This window comes from Lepidochelys kempii, chromosome 3, assembly GCF_965140265.1.
Source record: "Lepidochelys kempii isolate rLepKem1 chromosome 3, rLepKem1.hap2, whole genome shotgun sequence".
In the NCBI taxonomy this organism is placed as follows: Eukaryota; Metazoa; Chordata; order Testudines; family Cheloniidae; genus Lepidochelys; species Lepidochelys kempii.
In genome coordinates, this window is record NC_133258.1 from 176,224,022 (window position 1) to 176,243,757 (window position 19,736).

Consider the following 19,736-nt stretch of genomic DNA (forward strand, 5'->3'; position numbering starts at 1 on the left):
AAGCACCAGCGCCTTCCCTCTGTCCCTGAAGATGGAAGGGCCCCAATACTGCTCTGCATTGACTGCCCTGACCACGGGTGGCCCAATGGCTCTCAGGTAGCAGGACACAATGGAAACCTGGATCATCCAGTCTCTCATTTCCAGGCCTCCCCAGGGCTAAGGTAAAATTCCTGCTGGCCCTGCCCATTATGCTCACCTCCAAGGTGTGCGGGAGTTTGTCTGTGCTGGGGGTTGCTGTCAGTAGGGTCTTTAACATGGCATCCATGTCTCTGGGCAGGCCTTCCTCAGAGCCTGTCAGGGGAGGGAGAACATGGGTCAGGGTTATGGAACCTGGGGCTACACCTGCCAGGATGACAGCTGGCTCTGCACTCCTGGCCCAGAGCAGCTCTCTGCAGAGGGTCTAGTGCCGAGCAAGGTAGGGAACAGCCAAGCTGCTAGGGATGGGAGCTGGGCTTCCTGGCAGAGTCCAGGAACTAAAGCACAGAATCTGCAAGGAAGGACTTCCCCACAGAGGGGCAACATCATCTCCCACAGGTTGGGACTCTCCCCCTGACACTGGATTAATCCTCTGGCCTGTTCCCATCTCTGCACACCGCACCCCCAACTCAGCAGCTCCAGCCACCGAAGAGAGCAAGAACCAGAGACCTTCCTGCTCCTGGGACAGAGGAGTAAGTTGATGATCTATCTGGATGTGAGTGTTGGCCGTCCCCATGCCCATGGTCTATCCTCCATTCGGGCCGTGCACGGAAACTGCTATTCCTTTTCTGGATCTAGGGGCGGCTTCAGTTTGCTGGCAGGAGACTGTACATGAAACCTTGCCATTGGGGGGCTACACAGGCACTAACATGGGCATGGAAGCTTGAGGAACAGGGCAGAGGCCTGTGTGGGACAGGAAGGGCAGGGATTTGAGAAGGAAAAACAGAGGATCAAATACTCACTTAATGTGGGTCAGGATGATCCCCATTTCAAAGATAGAGAAAGTGAGGCATCAGGTGGGAGAGTGACCTGGCCAGGATCTCGTTACCACTCAGTGGCAGGGCTGCAGTCCAACCAGTTCCCTGCTCTCATCACTGGACCCTGTTGCCCCTCCTGTATGACCCCTCCAGCCATCCTCTCCTATAGGCCATCCCCACCACTCTCCAAAACCAGGCTGCCCCTTCCTGGCAAGGCCTGGTGTCACAGCTTTCTTGCTGGGTGAGCACCCCTGCCAATAGTTGCTAGGGCCCTCTGGGAGTTCTTTGGCTGGGAACTCAGCCCTTCAGCCAGGTGACCGTCTTTTAGTCCACTCCTTCCTGGGTCGTGCTCATCCCAAACAAAAAGTCCAAAAATGTCTAACAGAAACAAGGTCTTCCGTTCCTTTGGGGGCTCTTCCTCAGCCTGACTTTGGCTTGGCCTGCCCTTGTTGGCCTTGGTAGCCCTTTCTCTGACCTTCTACGTCCCCTTCCTTAGAGACCAAGGGAGAACCAGTCCTACCCTGCATTCTAGGTTCTGCCCCAAGGCCCTCTACTGAACAGCTAGGCCTGCTCCTGTACCTTTGCTGTGGTTTTCCCTGGTTTTCCCCTCAGGTGAAGCTCACTCTGTAATCAATTTTACCTAAGTCCAGGCTTTATAGCCCACAGGCCACTCTCCGTTATATTGCCTCCTCCTTAGAGCATCGCCCACCCGGGGGGCAAGTTCGATGCTTGTCCAAGCTTCTTCCCTCATCATCTCATCGCTGTCACTGGCTGCGCGCTTGTACAGCCTGCGCACAGTGTCTCCAGCTCCACTGCCAGCCGCTCACCAGAATTAAGAGGCAATCCTTCCCTTACGCAGTATCCCAGCGCTCTTCCTGCAGCCACTCCTTCTCATTCGCAACTGCTTGCGGAGCCAGTTCCGAAGCCTTTAGCTTCTTCTCTACCCCTTTTTGCTACTGGCACTGCATACGCCAAAACCCTTTCTGTCAGGGTCTGAGAATGCACCATGGACTGCTCCACCCTGGTGTTTGTTCCTCCTTCAGTCTGCTTCATCTCTGGGCCAACCATTTTGTCCTTCACCTCCCTGCAGCACCCAACAGGGCGTGTTGGTGGAGGGTCTGCAAGGTCCACGGCCATCCCTGCCACCTCCACGTTGCCTGACTCATGTGGGTTTCTGTCAGAGGAAACCTTCTCCTTTCTTTCTACCTTCTTGGTGCCCTGGCCCCTCGTTTTGCCACTCAGCAATTTCCTAAGCAGGCCGTGTCTTTTGATATGGCCTGCTTCTCTGCACTCAAAACAAAGAACTCTTATCCCCATCTTGGCATTAGGCCACGCTTGTACACTTCCTCATGCCCTGCTCTCCTGGGCTAATCTTCACAGCACAGCCCAGTCATGCTCTCCTTGTCTGCTCTTTTTGTCCATGGGCATAGCAGACCCTGGGTTGATTTCCCTTTGCTGGATCTCTCACAGGTATTTCTCCTGCTGCGTCCGTACTCCGCCTGCACTTCCTTCTGCCTCTGTTGGTGTTCTAGGAGCTGCGTGAGAAACTCCTAGACCTGCTTAACAAGTCCTGGGAACTGAAGTGAGAAATCCAGTGACCAGCTTGCTCCCTTGAGATACCCTCTTGTCACGACAGACCTTCCTTCAGCACCCAAGACTTCCCCCTATGATCCATGAGGGCTGATGGAATTCAATCCTCCTGCCCATACCAATTAGAAACGAATCTACTCACCGTTCCGTGCCCCCGTGGCGGCCAGGCATGGCATCACAGCCCTCTTGCTAGGCTAGCGTCCCCCATCTGTGGTTGCTCCAGCACCATGACAGTTTCTCTGCCTGGTAACTCAACCCTTCGGCCAGGTCGCCACCTTTAGTCCACCCTTCTGGGGCCCAGCTTGTCTCACACTAAAAGTCCAAACACGTCTTTCCACAGAAAGAAGTCCTTCTGCCATCACTGGGGCTCTTCCTCATCCTGCAGCCCCCTTGCTGGGCTTGGTAACCCTCTCCAGGTGGGTGTACGCCCCCTTCTTTGGGGCCAGTAGGGGAATCCAGTCCCACCCTGACATTGGCAGCAGCCCAGGGTTCTGTACCCAACAGCAAGTTCTACTCCTTTCTCTTTGCTGCACTTTTCCCTGGGCACTTCCCACCTCTCTTCTCAAGTTTCCCTCTAGACTTTCCTTGCTGCTCTGAACTTCCTACCTCGTTCTCATTTCTGTTGATACCCCAGCTGGGCTGTATCACCACTGAGGTCTGGCTCTGTAGGGGGAGGTACATGGTGCCTCTCTGGTAGGGCTCATTCTGTAATCAGCTTGGCTAAGCCCCAGGCTGTGCAGCCCAGTGGAGAACATCCTGTAACAGGCCTGCTCTGCCCACTCCTACTGTTCCTGGGCTGGGATCCTTGCTCCCATTTCAGACCTGGTTTCCAGTGGGGCTCAGTACACACAGGCCCCACTGCCTGCAACTGGAGTTTGCTTGTTCTGGTGACTCTGACATTCAGGCCCTTCATCATTCAGAGGCTGACAGGTGTGGTGAGGGGCTGGAGAAATCCCACTGCTGAGTGGAAGGAGGTCAAAGAGTTGGGATTCTGGGAGCTGATGGGTTCGTTTGTCCTGCTGCGGGAAGTGGAGCTGGAGACCGGAGATGCCATGTGAACGAGACTACCTGATGTCCTCTTCATGCCCTAGGGGATGGAGCCTCCTGCCGGAAACCCTCTCAGGAGTCCAGGTTAGAGGACATCTCTGGGGAGCACCTTCCTACGAACAAAACCAGGGTGGTACAATTATGGAGATGTCTCTGTTCCAGAGCTGGGTGACAGGGATGCGGGAAGCTCCCAGGCAGGTTACGCATCGGGGATCCCTTTTCTCCCCCAAGAGACCCACAAGCCCCATGGCTCTTACATTCATGAGGGAGTGGGGTCTTCCATCTAAGCCTCTTTGAGAGCCAGCACTGCTTGCTTTGATGGGACAAGGTGACCCGTCTGCACTGCTCCAGGAGATGGCTCAGCTGCAGGCTGCGCCCATCTCGGAGGCTGTGAGGGAATTTGGGGCGCAGCAGGAAGGATACTTCTCCACAGAGAGGGGAGAGGGTTTCTGTGAGTGCCAAGGGGCTCCATTTCCCCTTCCCCTACCTCCCCATTTATAGTGAGCCAGAGCAGTACCTGCAGCAGGGAGCGGGAGTTGCTGGTGGCCTCAGAGGCACAGCCCTGCAGTGCCTCAGGCACCTGGCGCAAGTGCTGGATGATGCGGACCTGACACAGCACATTGGCCGTGACATCCTCCTTCTGCAAGGGAACGAGAACCTGTCAGAGACTCAGATGCCTCTGAGGAATTGGGGGGGATTAAGGGCACCTGGAAGCAGCAGCACTTCCACCCACCACCTGCCTACTTCTGAGGGATGGATTCACCCTCCTGACCCCTAGAATGGAGTCTTCTTGTCCTTTCTAGTGACCTCCAGTGCCAACCCCCCTCCTTGTAGGGTCAGCTCCTGATACCTCCCCCTCAGTGTCCCTGACAGCTGTTCCACCTACAATCCACAGCTCAAGTTCTCAGAACCCTCTCCTCCACCCCCAACCAGGTTGGGCAGGGACAGGGCTCTAGCAAGGGAGTGTGGGGGAAGGACGGATTCTGGCAGCAGTGAAGTAGGATGTCGGGAGGTTGAGACCTTTCCCCAAGTCATGCCAGACACTAATGCTGAAGACGCAGGATGGCAGCTCTGGTGAATGGGGCAGATCAGCAGCCCCTGCTAACTAAATCTTCCCATTCTCTCTAGAGTGGGTCCAGCCGTGCCAGCAGCAGGACAAGCTTCCCCCGCCCATGTGCCTCAACCCTGCCTGGTGAATCGCCATCACTCGTCAGTCCTTGGCTTCCCAGGCTGCCAGTGATGGGAGCAACTCTGGGTGGTGACTCAGGAGACACAGACTCTACTTCGCTGGAAACTGGTGCGGCCCTGTGAGACAGGAGAGGGCACTTCCCAAGAGCGATAGCACCGTGTCCTAAGAACATAAGTCCGTGATGAGGTAATTCTTGTCATTAATAAGCCTTGCTAAAAGGATCGGTTGGAGCTGCTCCAGGGACAAGCTGGCTCCCTCCTGCTCATGGAGGTGAATTCACCTCCCTTGCCAGTAGCACCTGTTCTCACTCTCATTCCACACCAGCCTTCTTGCTGTCAGGCCAGCAAATGGCCATTGGATGGGAATGAGGCCTGGGCCCCACCCCAATCTCCTGACTCTAATGCAGCTGCTTACCTTGTCCCCTATCAGCTGCTGGGCTTCCCCTAGGAGGGAGCAGGTGAGAAGCAGCCCAACCTGGCTGACACGCAGCAGGGGGTCGTGGATGGCCAGCACTGCCATCTGGAGGAAGGATCTTCTCTGCCCCTCCCAGAAGAACTTTCCGAAGACCTAAAACCAACACGACGTGAGGCATTAGCAGATTGCCCAGAATCAGGTTCCAAATCCGGGGGCTAGAACCGTATCTCTGTCTAGTGGCCTCAGGAGGCAGCCACTGCAGGGGGACCCAGCCACCCCCAGTCCCTGACCTGTGTCATGCCCTGGCAGAGTGTCCTTACCTCCCCCACCCTGGCTGTGTTCCTGTTGCCCAGGAGCCTGCTGTCCCGGTGCCAGTCCCAGTCCCAGTCCCAACACCACAGGGCTTTGGCCTCATGGATGGCCAGCCCTGGGAAACAGACACACACACACACACACACACTTGTCATTCTGGTTGCAGTGCTTGTGTCCTTCCAATCCCATTGGTGGCTGCACAGTGGGCAGAGTCCTCGCTGCTGGCCTGGCCCAACAGAATTGCAGGGGCTGCTGTAGAACAAAGAAAGAGATCGAGAGAGACTCAGCCTCCAGCCGGGGTCAGTCTGAGAGAAATTGGTTGCAGTCCCACTCTCACTCTACTCTCAGTTGCCATTTCCCAGCTGGGTTCCTAACCCCTCTGGTGCAGCAGCAGCTGGTAGAGCTGGTACACTCCCTCCCTGGCCTGGCGGCTGAGGTCCTTGGCTGGGTCACTGATGGACAGAGCCAGCTGTGCCACCTGGTGACCCATCCTGGGGAATTCTGCTGAGTTTTTACGGGAGGGAGAGGGGACTCCATTAGCATTTTCCTGTGACCTCCCAGTCCCCTGCTGGCCAGGACACTCCATCATCATCATCATCTAGCGAGGTCTGGCCCAGCTCAGACACTCTCAGCCTGTCAAACAGTATCTCACAAGGCAAGGGCTGGGAGCCGCTTTGCTGGGACCTTTCCAAACACACTGGAGATGACTCTGGAAAAGCCCTCCCCGGTCTGAGAACAAGGGGCTCCTGGGGGCCTTTTGCAAATCCAATCTCCTTTGGAGAGATTCTCTCCCCCTCTTTCTGCCTCTCCCTAGACAGACAGAGGACGCCACAGAGGAACCAATGACCAATAGAGGGGGGACAATCACGTCCCTCGATCTGCTTGCTATGCCCCTACTTATACATCCCAAAATGCCATTGGCCTTCTTGGCAACAAGGGGACACTGCTGACTAATATCCAGTGTCTCGTCCACTGTCACCCCTAGGTCCTTTTCCGCAGAACTGCTGCCGAGCCATTCGGTCTCTAGTCTGCAGCTGTGCATTGGATTCTTCCGTCCTAAGTGCAGGACCCTGCACTTATCCTTATTGAACCTCATCAGATTTCTTTTGGCCCAATCCTCCAATTTGTCTAGGTCCCTCTGGATCCTATCCCTGCCCTCCAGCATATCTACCTCTCCTCCTAGTTTAGTATCATCCGCAAATTTGCTGAGAGTGCCATCCACACCATCCTCCAGATCATTTATGAAGATATTGAACAAAACCGGCCCCAGGACCGACCCCTGCGGCACTCCACTTGACACTGGCTGCCAGCTAGACATGGAGCCATTGATCACTACCCGTTGAGCCCGACAACCTAGCCAACTTTCTACCCACCTTATAGTGCATTCATCCAGCCCATACTTCTTTAACTTGCTGACAAGAATACTGTGGGAGACCGTGTCAAAAGCTTTGCTGAAGTCAAGAAACAATACATCCACTGCTTTCCCTTCATCCACAGAACCAGTAATCTCATCATAGAAGACGATTAGATTAGTCAGGTATGACCTTCCTTTGGCGAATCCATGCTGGCTGTTCCTGATCACTTTCCTCTCATGCAAGTGCTTCAGGATTGATTCTTTGAGGACCTGCTCCATGATTTTTCCGGGGACTGAGGTGAGGCTGACTGGCCTGTAGTTCCCAGGAGCCTCCTTCTTCCCTTTTTTAAAGATTGGCACTACATTAGCCTTTTTCCAGTCATCTGGGACTTCCCCCGTTCGCCACGAGTTTTCAAAGATAATGGCCAATGGCTCTGCAATCACAGCCGCCAATTCCTTTAGCACTCTCAGACGCAACTCGTCCGGCCCCATGGACTTGTGCACGTCCAGCTTTTCTAAATAGTCCCTAACCACCTCTTTCTCCACAGAGGGCTGGCCATCTACTCCCCATGCTGTGATGCCCAGCGCAGCAGTCTGGGAGCTGACCTTGTTAGTGAAGACAGAGGCAAAAAAAGCATTGAGTACATTAGCATTTTCCACATCCTCTGTCACTACATTGCCTCCCTCATTCAGTAAGGGGCCCACGCTTTCCTTGGCTTTTTTCTTGTTGCCAACATACCTGAAGAAACCCTTCTTGGTTACTCTTGACATCTCTTGCTAGCTGCAGCTCCAGGTGCGATTTGGCCCTCCTGATTTCAGTCCTGTGCTCCAAAGTGCTCCAAAGTGCTTGGTGTCATCTGCACAGTTTAGAAGCATACTCTCGACTCCATTTTCCAAATCATTAATGAAAATATGGAATAGTACCACACCCCGGACTGATCCGTGCTGGACCCACTAGGTACACCCTTTCAGCTGGACAGCCAAACATGGAGAACGACTCTTGGAGGATGGGTTTTCAACCACGTTATACTAATTGCATCAAGACCACATTTCCTTAGTTTGCTTTTGACACAGTCCCATGGGACATTTTCACAAGCCTGATTAACACCAAGATAGAGATCACATCTACTGTTTATCCACCTCCACTAGGCCCGTAACCCTGTCCAAGAACGAAACAGGATTGGTTTCGAATGATTTGTTCTTGACAAATCCATGCTCACTAGTACTAAGAACCAAATGATCCTGTAGGTGCTGACAAACTGATTGTTTAATAGTGTGTTCCAGTATCTTTCCAGGTATGGAATAAGGCAGGCTGGTCTGTAAGTCCCAAGGTTCTCTTTGTTCCCCTTTTAAAGATAGCTACTGTCTTGTTAACGGACGGCGAGAGGTTCTTTTTCAGGGATCTCAGATGAGAACTGGGGCACAGCACCTGGTTTGTTAAGGCCACACAAATGGAGGCAGGAACCTCTTCTCTCCTGCTGGCAAAGAACCCCAGATAACTAAAAGAGTGGGACTCATTTCCCTGAATGGGCTTTAAAAAAGACAATGGTTAGAATTTGGCCCTGACCATTTCTTGTTTCCGCAGCCTAGACATTTTAGCAAAGTTTAGAATTCCTCGGTGCTCAACACCGTGAACCTCCCCTTTCTCTTTCACAAAGGGCTTTAACTAAGCCCCTTATCTCACTCAGGCTCACGACTGCCCGGAGTTTGCAAATTGTCCCTGTTCCCATTGGACGGAGGGGGAGCCTTAGGTACAGAAAAGGGAAGTGATCTACCCAAGGGCCTACACAGCAAGGTAGTGACAGAGCCAGAAAGAGAAGCCATCAATCTTGACTCCTGTTCTAACAGACAACAAGCCCCCCAGAGGCAGGGAGAGAGCCCAGGAATCAAGATGGTGGGGAAATTTCATTGAAACCGTTTTGGTCAGAAAATCTCATTCAGACTAAACCCGTTTGTTTCTTGAAATCATAACAAGTGGGATGAAAATTCTTTGCAAAAATATTTTGTTGCAAATCAAAAGCATCTCCTGTTTGTCACTGTGTATTGAATTGTCTTGCCGCACACAAAGATGAGACACTTTGATCTCGAAAATTAGAGAAGATGCTTCAGTCTGAGCTAAGGAGTTGCTGCTCTTAACAATTTCAAAATAATCAAAAACAAATAAAATAGAATATTTCAGCTATTCTATTATCTGATTTGAGTAAAAGTGATAAGACCTCTCATATTATGCACTGCTCCCAGTGACACTCTCCAATGGATCCCCATCCTCCACCCACTGTGAGGTAGGTAGGAGAGGATTGTTATGCCTACTTGAAAGAGGGAGAAGCTGAGGCTGAGAAAGGAGAATTGACTTGTCTGAAGTCACACAGCCAGGCAGTGGCAGAGTTGGGAATAGGACCCAAGAACCCTGATTTTCAAACTAACCATCGGATCTTGAGTTTCATACATTGAACAATCTGAATAAAGTCCTCTCAAATGAGCTCCAGACCAACAACAGTTCATAGTAATTATTCAGCAAGTGTTTCAGGAGAACTGGAATGTTAGAGAGAATCATGAACTGCTCAGAGACAATGAATGCAGAGAAGCAGCAAAATTCATCAAACATGACTGGTTATGACTTATTTACTTGGTTTTAAAAGAGAGCAACAAGGACCCGAGTCTCCTCCCTGTCAATAACCCCTTGCTCAGCCAATCAGAGTAGAGAGTGAGGGGCGGGAGGCTGAGGGTTCTCACCAGAGAGCCCAAAGGATGGCCCAGGTCACCAGTTGGGATCACTGGCTGAGCACTATTTCAGCCCCACATTTTTGGGAGCTGCAGAGCACCCCCAGTGACTCCCCCCCACACCCCTTCTGGTGGCGGGAGGGGAACAGGGGAAAGGACAAAAGAAGTAAGAGAAGAAGAGAAAGAAAAGAGGGAGGGAGGGAGGGAGGAAATGTAAAACAAAAAAGTACAAACCCTAATGTCCCCAGTGAGTCTAAGGGACAAAATCCTAGGTGGGGAATAAAATTCTGCCACCTTAAGCTACCGTTTTCCATGCCTAGAATTCACCTGGCACCAAATGGATCAGACTGAACAGGTTCCAAACCTCTCAGAGGCTCTTACCTTCCAAAGACGGATGTCTGTTTTCTAGTAAAATCAGGAAAAGGAAAGGAGAAAACTCGAAAGAGATTCCTCCTCGCGCTCATGTACGTAAACCCTAATACTCTCTCAGTCCTCAAAGAGAGACCTCGAGAGGGAGACTTGCTGAAGCAAAGCTACAGGGGTCTGTGAGGTTTCCCTGGCCCTGCGCCCCTGTCCTGCCTGGCTGATGTCAGCATCTCTCTGTGAGGTCACCACCTCCCCACTACCTTTGACCAATAGGCTGAGGTCCTGCAAAAAGCCTTTGTGATGTCACTGCCACACCCACCCCTGGGGTGACCAGATGTCCTGATTTTATAGGGACAGTCTCGCTATCTGGGGCTTTTTCTTATATAGGCTCTTCTTACCCCCCACTCCCGGTCCCCTTTTTCACACTTGCTATCCCGTCAACCTACCCACCCCTCCCCTGCAGTGCTAATGTCCTGTAGCTGGCCAGACACTTTGGAGGTTTGAGCTACTCCCTGTGGATCACTCCACGCAAGGAGTGTTCATTCTAGGAAGCAAGCCGGCTAGACAGCAAAACATCAAGGCTACTCCCAATGCTACACTCAGTTTTTCAGAAATGAGTCGACTTGATTGCCAGAAGAGACCATTAGAGCATCTCATCTGACCCCTGCATATCACAGGCCTCCTGTATACCACAGTTGCTACCGTTTGGCAAGCACATTCCAGAAAGGCATCTAGTCTTCATTAAATGACATCAAGAGATCGAGAATCCACCACTTTCCTTGGTAGCTTCTTCCCGTGGTGAATCATCCTCGCAGTTGAATATCAGTGCTTTATTTGTCATATGAATTTGTCGCTTTTCACCTTCCAGCCATTGGGTCTTGTTATGCCTTTCTCTGCGAGATTAACGAGCCTTTTAATCCCCAGTATTTTTTCTCCATTAAGGCATTTCAACACTTCAGTGAAGTCACCTTTCAATTTGCTTTTCATCAGCTAAACAGGTTGAGCTCTTTCAATCGCTCCCTAGAAGGCATTTTTCTCCAGCCCGCAGAACATTTGGTGGCTCTTTGCTGCCCCAGCTCCAATTTCTCAACATCTTTTTCAAATGAGGACACCAAAACTGGAGGCAGTATTCCAATAGCAATCCCACTGATGCTGTGTCACCTCCTGTGACAGTGCTGCCTGTGGGAGGCAGCTGAGGTCACTCAGTCAGGGTGGACTGCAAACAAACGGGGTAAACAAACCCCAAAGGCTGGTGGATATTCCAATACTTAGATTTACCAAGCCAGCACAAAACAGCTTCTATAGCACCTCCCTGGTTACTCAGAAGTCCAAATAATGCAGTTCCCTTAAAGTACCCAGCCTCAGGACTCCTTCCAGACACACAGGTCAAACATATGATGATAAATTCTGAAAATCTTATTTCATCATATAAAAGAAAAGGTTCTCCTGATCCCACAGGACCAAGCCCCAGACCCAGGTCAAATGATAACTCAGATCTTACCCAAAATACACGCTTACAGTCAATCCGTATTCACAAAACTAAAATTTATTAAAAAGGAAAAGGAAGAGGGTGTTGGTTAAAGATCAATACAGTTACAGTCTTGAGTTCAACTCTTGAGGTACAGGTACAGAGCAGAGATGAGCTTGTAGTTGCCAAAAGTCCTTTTAGAAATAGTCCATAGGTTATAGTCCAATGTCCATATTCAGGGTGACTCCAGTCAGTGACTGGGGATCTCAGTCCTTATGGCTTCGGGTTTCCCCTTCTTGAAACCCAAAGCAGATCTGAGATGAAGAAGGATTGTGTCCCAGGGTTTTTATACATTTCCAGCAGCCTTTTGGCCTGAGAAAACAATAGGCTTAACTTTCCTACTCCTAAACATCCTGGCAATTATCACAGGATAATTTATCCATTAAACAGTTTAGATACAGGTTACCACAACCTTCAAAGAGACATATGAACAATAATACTGTTTCACTCAAGTGTCTTCCTAAACGTTAATATTCCTCTTTTGATCTTTGAATCAAAGCTATAGCAATAGACAACACTTGTTTGCTTATATCACAAGACCTGAGCAAACATCTACCCTTCTATCTCTAACAATGCAGGCTTGCATTTCAAAGCTCTATTCCTTTACATATCTTCCTCACCAGTCTTGAAAGTTCAGCCATGGATCAGGTCAGCCTGTGAGTTAATTAACTCTTTCTGGCCCTGTGACCTATCAATGAGATATTATATTACACTCATAATGTCACACCTCCCTATGCTACTCACGGCTCTGCTCCTACATGTAATGATGGCTTTAGCTCTGTTCACCACAGCATCCCCCTGGGAGTTCGTGTTGAGTAGCTTCTCCACTATAGCCCCTAAATCCTTTTCAGAGTCACTGCTTTCCTGGATACACTTCTCCATTCTGGAGATGTGGCTGGCATGCCTTGTTGGGAGGTATAGGACCTTGCATTTGGCTCTGGTCAAACTTGTTTTCTTTGAATGGGTCCAGCTTGCCAAATGAGCCACATCGCTTTGTATCACTGCTCTCTTCTCATCAGTAATAATGACTCTGCCAGTATTTTGTCACCCACCAAGCTTATCAGCAGGGATTGTATGTTTTCTCCCAATTCATTGATAAAAATTATTTTTAAAAATTAGTCCTTGAGAGCTTCTTCAGACCCTTTGTACTCAGGACCTGCTCCCCACAGCACAGTGAGAAAAGGCCGCCCAGACCTGCTGGTACATAGGGGATAAGAACAGAATAAACACACCCTTTGGAGCTGTGTTGTCCATAAGCTCTGAACAACATGTGGGGGTCAGCAGCTTAGAAATGCACTAGAGAGCTGTAGTGTAGACAGGTCCTAACTGTGTCTCGGTTTCCCACCCTGTAAAATGGGGAGAACAAATAAAACCTTGATTAGCTCTATTTGATAGTTGGGGAAACAGAGGCACCCAGCAGTGAAGAGACTCGCTCATGGTCCCAAAGCCAGGAATAGAAAATGGCAGGTCTTCTGCTAGCCAATCCTGGGACCTAACCCCGGTTATCCTGGTCTCAGTGCTCTAACTTTAATCACAGCTTCCATGTCTTTTCCTTCATGTCCCTTAACCCCATGTCACTGCAGAAGGATTTTCTGTTAGCCTGCTGGCTCCAATGCATGTGGATGTCATTCCAAAAGACGTGCTCTGGTTCATTCCCATGTTATGGTTGGCTGAAGGAATCACTTGGTGACATTCGAGGGCTCGAGTTGTACAGGAGGTGCGACTAGATACACATAATGGTCCCTTCTGACCTTAACATCTATCAATCTACACATTTTCTGCTGCTAGGAAGATAACTCTGGACCTATTTTCTCTCATTCACTTTCAGTTGCAATAATTTAAATCGAGACCAAAGGATTTCCTCTTCCATTGTGTCTTCAGCACCTTTGAGAGCAAACAGTTACTGTTAGCCCACAGGTTTCCACTTTCAACCTGTCCCAGGGTGAGATGGCCAGGACAGGGGTTGGAGCTCAACTGTACTTAGCCCAGGTTATGCAGCTCCCTAGGGAGAAGGGAATAAATGTGGGGGTCAGGTGACAAGAACTCAGGCCTGCTGACAGACAGAAGGGCAGCCTGTGCTCAGCCACGAGAGACACCCTAAGGGGAGCAGGTGTGGGAGGGGCTTGAAGAGTCCTTGAAAGGTCAGGGATAAGCCAGGAAGGGGCTAGGCTGAGCACTTAGGACAAGGCCCTAGGAGGAAAAGTCAGGGCAGTTTAAGTGGTGGGGCAGGTAGTCCAGTTGGTTTAGGGTCCCAGGGCCAGACACCCACAGGTGAAGGTGATTGTCGAGGCTTATGTCCTTCTTCCCCAGGGTAGATTTGATAGTGGGGAAGACTGATGCCGGAAGGGGGAAGTGAGTTAACCCCAAGGTCACCCACTGAGTTTATATCACAAATGCATACTCGAAGGATCCAAGAGAAGAAACATGGATTTTCCAGTCTCTTGTTTCTTGGAGTCCCCAGGGCCAAGGTAAAACCCGTGCTGGCCCTTCCCATTCTGCTCACCCCCAAGATGTGCTGGAGTTTGTCTGTGCTGGGGGGTGCTGTCAGCAGGATCTAGAGCTCGTCATCCATGTTCTATGGGCAGGCCTTGCTCAGAGCCTGCCAGCAGAGGGAGACCATGGGTTAGGGTTTTGGAACCTGGGGCTACACCTGCCAGGATGACAGCTGGCTCTGCAGTCCTTGCCCAGAGCAGCTATCTGCGTAGGGCCTGGTGCCGAGCAAGGTAGGGAACAGTCAAGCTGCTAGGGATGGGAGCTGGGCATCCTGGCAGAGTGCAGGAACCAAAGCACAGCATCTGCAAGGAAGGACTTCCCCATAGAGGGGCAACATCATCTCCCACAGGTGGGGGGAGGTGGGGAGTCTCCCCCTGACACTGGATTAATCCTATGCCTGTTCCCATCTCTGTCCACCGCACCCCCAGCTCAGCAGCTCCAGCCATCGAAGAAAGCAAGAACCAGAGACCTTCCTGCTCCTGGGACAGAGGAGTACGTTGATGATCTACCTGGATGTGAGTGTTGGCCGTCCCCATGCCCATGGTCTGTCCTCCATTCAGGCCGCGTACGGGAACTGCGATTCCTGTTCTGGATCTAGGGGCGGCTTCAGTTTGCTGGCAGGAGGCTGTACATGAGACCTTGCCATTGGGGGGCTACACAGGCATTAACATGGGCACGGAAGTTTGAGGAACAGGGCAGAGGCCTGTGCGGGGCAAGGACGGCAGAGATTTGGGAAGGAAAAACAGAGGATCAAACACTCACTAAATGTGGGTCAGGATGATCCCCATTTCAAAGATAGAGAAAGCGAGGCATCAGGTAGGAGAGTGACCTGGCCAGGATCTCGTTACCACGCAGTGGCAGGGCTGCAGTCCAACCAGTTCCCTGCTCTCATCACTGGACCCTGTTGCCCCTTTTGTACGACCCCTCCAGCCATCCTCTCACATAGGCCATCCCCACCACTCTCCAAAACCAGGCTGCCCCTTCCTGGCAAGGCCTAGTGTCACAGCTTTCTTGCTGGGCTAGCACCCCTGCCAATAGTTGCTAGGGCCCTCTGGGAGTTCTTTGGCTGGGAGCTCAGCCCTTCAGCCGGGAACTCAGCCCTTCAGCCAGGAGACCGTCTTTTAGTCCACTCCTTCCTGGGTCGTGCTCATCCCAAACAAAAAGTCCAAAAATGTCTTATAGAAACAAGGTATTCCGTTTCTTTGGGAGCTCTACCTCAACCTGACTTTGGCTCGGCCTGCCCTTGGTAGCCCTTTCTATGGCCTTCTACGTCCCCTTCCTTAGAGACCATGAGAGAACCAGTCCGACCCTCAATTCTAGGTTCTGCCCCAAGGCCCTCTACTGAACAGCTAGACCTGTTCTTGTACCTTTGCTGCGGTTTTCCCTGGTTTTTCCCTCAGGTGAAGCTCACTCTGTAATCAGTTTGGCCTAGGTCCAGGCTTTACAGCCCACAGGCCACTCTCCGTTATATTCCCTCCTCCTTAGAACATCGCCCACCTGGGGGGGCAAGTTCGATTCTCGTCCAAGCTTCATCCCTCATCATCTCATCGCTGTCACCGGCTGCGCGCTTGTACAGCCTGCGCACAGTGTCCCCAGCTCCACTGCCAGCCACTCACCAGAATTAAGAGGCAATCCTTCTCTTATGCAGTATCCCAGCGCTCTTCCTGCAGCCACTCCTTCTCATTAACCACTGCTTGCGGAGCCTGTTCAGAAGCCTTTAGCTTCTTCTCTACCCCTTTTTGCTACTGGCACTGCATACGCCAAAACCCTTTCCGTCAGGGTCTGAGAACGCACCACGGACTGCTCCACCCTGGTGTTTGTCCCTCCTTCAGTCTGCTTCATCTCTGGGCCAACCATTTCGTCCTTCACCTCCCTGCAGCACCCAACAGGGCGTGTTGGTGGAGGGTCTGCAAGGTCCACGGCCATCCCTGCCACCTCCACGTAGCCTGCCTCACGTGGGTTTGTGTCAGAGGACACCTTCTCCTTTCTTTCTACCTTCTTGGTGCCCTGGCCCCTTGTTTTGCCACTCAGCAATTTCCGAAGCAGGCCGTGTCTTTTGATATGGCTTGCTTCTCTGCACTCAAAACAAAGAACTCTTGTCCCCATCTTGGCATTAGGCCACGCTTGTACACTTCCTCATGCCCTGCTCTCTTGGGCTAATCTTCACAGCACAGCCCAGGCATGCTCTCCATGTCTGCTGTTTTTGTCCATGGGCATAGCAGACCCTGGGTTGATTTCCCTTTGCAGGATCTCTCACAGGTATTTCTCCTGCTGCGTCTGTAGCTCCGTCTGCACTTCCTTCTGCCTCTGTTGGTGTTCTAGGAGCTGCGTGAGAAACTCCTTGACCTGCTTTGGTTGCTTAGCCAGTCCCTGGAACTGAACTGAGAAATCCAGTGACCAGCTCAGTCCCTCCAGACACCCGCTTGTCACGACAGACCTTCCTTCAGCACCCAAGACTTCCCCCTGTGATCCGTGAGGGCTGATGGAATTCAATCCTCCTGACTGTACCAATTAGAAACGAATCTACTCACCGTTCCGTGCGCCCGTGGCGGCCAGGCATGGCATCACAGCCCTCTCGCTAGGCTAGCGTCCCCCATCTGTGGTTGCTCCAGCACCATGACAGTTTCTCTGCCTGGTAACTCAACCCTTCGGCCAGGTCGCCACCTTTAGTCCACCCTTCTGGGGCCCAGCTTGTCTCACAGTAAAACTCCAAACACGTCTTTCCACAGAAAGAGGTTCTTCTGCCATCACTGGCGCGCTTCCTCATCCTACAGCCCCCTTGCTGGGCTTGGTAACCCTCTCCGGGTGCGTGGACGCCCCCTTCTTTGGGGCCAGTAGGGGAACCCAGTCCCACCTTGACATTAGGAGCAGCCCAGGGTCCTGTACCGAAGAGCTCGGTCTGCTCCTTTCCCTTTGCTGCAGTTTTCCCTGGACACTTCCTACCTCTCTTCTCAAGTTTACCTCTAGACTTTCCTTGCTGCTCTGAACTTCCTAACTTGTTTTCATTTCACCTGCCTACATCTGAGGGATGGATTCACCCTCCATTCTAGGGGTCAGGAGTCTTTTTGTCCTTTCTAGTGACCTCCAGTGCCAACCCCCATACTTGTACGGTGAGCTCCTGACACCTCCCCCTCAGTGCCCCTGACAGCTGTTCCACCTCTAATCCACAGCTCAAGTTTTCAGAACCCTCTCCTCCACCCCAACCCAGGTTGGGCAGGAGGAGGCTCAAACAGGGGAGTGTGGGAGAAGGAGGGATTCTGGCACCAGTGAAGTGGGATGTGGGGAGGTTGAGACCTTTCTCCAAGTCATCCCAGACACTAATGCTGAAGACGCAGGATGGCAGCCCTGGTGAATGGGGCAGATCAGCAGCCCCTGCTAACTGAATCCTCCCGTTCTCTCTAGAGCGGGTCCAGCCCTGCCAGCAGCAGCACAAGCTTCCCCCACCCATGTGCCACAGCCCTGCCTGGTGAATCCCCATCACTCGTCAGTCCTTGGCTTCCCAGGCTGCCAGTGATGGGAGAAACTCTGGGTGGTGGCTCGGGTGACACAGACTCTAGTCCACTGGAAACTGGTGCTGCCCTGTGGGACAGGAGAAATTCGCAGAGGATACTTCCCTCAAGCGATAGCACCGTGTCCTAAGAACATAAGTCTGTGATGAGGTAAAGCTGGTCATTAATTAGCCTTCCTAAAAGGATCGGTTCGAGCTGCTCCGGGGAAAAGGATTCTAAAGGGAGCGGGAAAGAATCCCCTAATTATCCTTCATGTGGGAACAAATGATACGGCTAGATTCTCGCTGGAAAGTATTAAGGGAGACTATGCTAGGCTGGGGAGGACGCTTAAGGAAATTGAGGCTCAGGTGATCTTTAGTGGGATTCTGCCTGTTCCTAGAGAAGGGCAACAAAGGTGTGACAAGATTATGACTATCAATAGATGGCTTAGGCAGTGGTGCTATAAGGAGGGCTTTGGGATGTATGGCCATTGGGAGGCATTCATGGATAGAGGACAGTTCTCTCGGGATGGACTTCATCTGAGTAGGGAAGGAAATAGACTTCTAGGATGGAGGCTGGCACAACTGATTAAGAGAGCTTTAAACTAGGAATTTGGGGGAGATGGTTGGGAGATGTCCAGGTAATCTCCACGCCAGAATTTAGCATAGAGTGGAAAGAAAATGAAGTAAGAGTGGATACAGCTGTAGGTAGGAGGAAGGGCAGTGTAGATACAAGTCTAATAGGTTATACTGGTAGTAAAATAACCGTGCCTAATAGGGTACAGAATGTGAGTGAGGCCAAACAGCAAAAATTAAGATGTTTGTACACTAATGCAAGGAGCCTAGGTAACAAAATGGAGGAACTAGAGTTACTGGTGCAGGAAGTGAAACCAGATATTATAGGTATAACAGAGACCTGGTGGAATAGTCGTCATGACTGGGCTACAGGTATTGAAGGGTATGTGCTGTTTAGGAAAGACCGAAATAAAGGTAAAGGTGGTGGAGTAGCACTGTATATCAATGATGAGATAGAATGTAAAGAAATAAGAAGCGATGAAATGGATATGACTGAGTCTGTCTGGGCAACAATTAAATTGGGGAAGAAAACTATTAGAGCCTCCCCTGGGATAGTGCTTGGGGTGTGCTATAGACCGCCGGGATCTAATTTGGATATGGATAGAGCCCTTTTTAATGTTTTTAATAAAGTAAATACTAATGGAAACTGTGTGATCATGGGAGACTTTAACTTCCCAGATATAGACTGGAGGACGAGTGCTAGTAATAATAATAGGGCTCAGATTTTCCTAGATGCGATAGCTGATGGATTCCTTCAACAAGTAGTTGCTGAACCGACTAGAGGGGATGCCATTTTAGATTTGGTCTTGGTGAGTAATGAGGACCTCATAGAGGAAATGGTTGTAGGGGATAATCTTGGCTCAAGTGATCATGAGCTAATTCAGTTCAAATTGAATGGAAGGATTAACAAAAATAAATCTGCAACTAGGGTTTTTGATTTCAAAAGGGCTGACTTTCAAAAATTAAGGAAATTAGTTAGGGAAGTGGATTGGACTGAAGAATTTATGGGTTTAAAGGTAGAGGAGGCCTGGGATTATTTTAAATTAAAGCTGCAGAAGCTATCGGAAGCCTGCATCCCAAGAAAGGGGAAAAAATTCATAGGCAGGAGTTGTAGACCAAGCTGGATGAGCAAGCATCTTAGAGAGGTAATTAAGAAAAAGCAGAAAGCATATAGGGAGTGGAAGAAGGGAGGGATCAGTAAGGAAAGCTACCTTATTGAGGTCAGAATATGTAGGGATAAAGTGAGACAGGCTAAAAGTCAAGTAGAGTTGGACCTTGCAAAGGGAATTAAAACCAATAGTAAAAGGTTTTATAGTCATATAAATAGGAAGAAAACAAAGAAAGAAGAAGTGGGACCGCTAAAAACTGAGGATGGAGTGGAGGTCAAGGATAATCTAGGCATGGCCCAATATCTAAACAAATACTTTGCCTCAGTCTTTAATAAGACTAAAGAGGATCTTAGGGATAATGGTAGCATGATAAATGGGAATGAGGATATGGAGGTAGACATCACCATATCTGAGGTAGAAGCGAAACTCAAACAGCTTAATGGGACTAAATCGGGGGGCCCAGATAATCTTCATCCAAGAATATTAAAAGAATTGGCACAAGAAATTGCAAGCCCATTAGCAAGAATTTTTAATGAATCTGTAAACTCAGGGGTTGTACCGTATGATTGGAGAATTGCTAACATAGTTCCTATTTTT